Raw genomic sequence first — 2075 nt, 5'->3', positions numbered from 1 at the left:
CCCAAGCTGTGGCACTTTGTTACGATAGCCCTAGCAAACTAACACGTGATCCACTCTTAAATTCTGAAACTGGTCCTTTCTGAAAAAGTTCTGAGTGAGAGCACTTGCCAGAAGTGGGTGCACTGGCCCATGGCCCAAAGGGACTGCATGCGGCAGCTCTTCTAGCATTTTAGCTGGGGGCTGTTTCCAGTGTCAGACCCAGTCAGGCGGCACCTCCTTCTTCATCACTGCATATGGCCCCAAGTGCGGGTCCCCACTGCCCAGGGACAACGCCACGCCTCGCTGTTATTTTAGACCACGTACAGTGACGGGCTTAGAAACTGGCATTTGCCCATAATTGCTATGACCTGGCACCAGCGCTGCTAGAGAAGGAAATGCTGAGCTTTCTCGGGAGTGGATGCTCCATAGAATGAGCAGATTAAAAAATTCAAGATGAGGCTTGCTATGATTTCATGTGGGTTCACCTGAAAACATGTGGTCAGACAAAATGGGTTCATTAAGGTGATTTGGGGAGACTTTTAAAACTCAATCGGAATCTAATTTCTCCATCCGAAATACAACAAGATTTTATTTTATGTGAACAAATGTCTCAGCAAAGAGTTTTGGGGTTAGAAGGGGTACAAAATGAAAAGTAAGTAACATTTCTCTGATGTTGTGTGTGGTTGTCTGAGAGTCGGAGCCCATTTCAGTTCGACCACTTCAGTTCTTTCCATCATCTAAATGGGATCAATTTCTCATTGTGCCTCTCGTATTATTTAAAACAAGAATTCACTGCCATCGGGTTAGCTAGATCGGAGACACTCCCGGAGACTTCACAACTGAGGTCAGACCAAGAACCACCTTTAGTCTACAGCCATGCCACCCTGAACAAGCCCGATCCCATCTGATCTTGGAAGCTAAGCAGGGATGGTCCTGGTTAGTACTTGGATGGGAGACCACCTAGGAAGACCAGGTACTGTAGGCATAAAAAATAAAAAAATAAGAAATTGTAAACTGACAAGGTCCTTGCAATCTGTGAGGTCAACCAAGGGTTGCCTCACCCCCCAAAAAAATAAAATTGAAATTAAAGTAAATAAATAAGTAAAAAACCACCTCTAGGGACAATACCCGCTCCTTCCTTTAGCTGGGCATGTCCTAGAAGAGCCTATTAGGTCCAAGAAGCATGTGAGCAAAGGGGTAAGTGTGCCTGGGGTGGAAATAGCCTGATGTCATCTTACAAACAGCAGATCGTGCCCTGTCTCTTGAATTGATTGATAAGTACCTGCCACTCTAGATGGGTAATGGTAAGAAGCTAGTCCAAGAGAAGTGACTATTTTTTTGGAAACTTAATTTTCAAAGAGTTTGCATGAAGAACTGAATGCATGAGGTTGATGGATAAGCATTGGATATTTCCAGGATTAAAAAAAAAAAAAATGCCTACAGGAACAGTCTCTCTCAGTTAAGTAGATCTGGCCAAGGTGGGGGGTGGTGAAGCTTGTGAGAGCATAACTCTTTCTCCTCTCCCACCTTTCTGTCTCTCCTGGCTGGGATTCACATTGGTAAATTTATTGCTTATTTTCTTATCCGAAGCCAGAGAGTAGATGAATAAAATCAATCCGTGTGTCCTAACAAATTTAGGGCAGAGGGTGTGGACTAGGAGAGAGTAAATGATTGGTTCTCAACGCTGGCTGCACATTAGAATCACCTGGAGGGCATTTAAAAATATCTTTCCCAGTCGTAGCTCCACATATTAGGATTTAAAAGCGCTGGCCTGGGGCTCAGGCAATGGTAGCTTTTAAAAACTCCCCAGGCAACTCTAAAGTGCAGACCCGTTTGAAAACCAATGAAATAGATCTTCACCTCAGGCAGCTAAGTAGCAACCCAGAGAGATTGTTTCTCTGTCATTGAGTGCAGCCCTAGCCCAGTTGCCCTCACCAATGGAGAAGCTTCGAGAAATGAAGGAACCCAGCCCAGCTGAGGGAGACTCTGAGGATGTAAGGATGCCAGGCGAGTGTCCCTTAGTCAAATTGTATGGTATCACTGGAATCAGGAAGTCTGCAGAGATTGCATTAAAGGGCAGGAACTGGAGCAAAAGG

General features: G+C 44.9%; 1 long non-coding RNA gene and 1 other non-coding gene across 2 annotated transcripts in view; one reads left to right on the top strand and one right to left on the bottom strand.

Annotated features, from left to right (window-relative positions):
• Nucleotides 1-2075, bottom strand: part of LOC111747154 — a 211022-nt gene that overhangs the window by 34465 nt on the left and 174482 nt on the right. The gene's annotated exons all lie outside the window — the stretch shown is intronic.
• On the top strand, nt 846-964 carry LOC111747159. Its single transcript, XR_002783428.1, has one exon. It is a non-coding gene; the product is annotated as a 5S ribosomal RNA (ribosomal RNA).

This window comes from Pteropus vampyrus, unplaced genomic scaffold, assembly GCF_000151845.1.
Source record: "Pteropus vampyrus isolate Shadow unplaced genomic scaffold, Pvam_2.0 Scaffold213, whole genome shotgun sequence".
Classification (NCBI taxonomy): Eukaryota; Metazoa; Chordata; class Mammalia; order Chiroptera; family Pteropodidae; genus Pteropus; species Pteropus vampyrus.
This window is presented reverse-complemented; position numbering and strand designations above follow the sequence as displayed.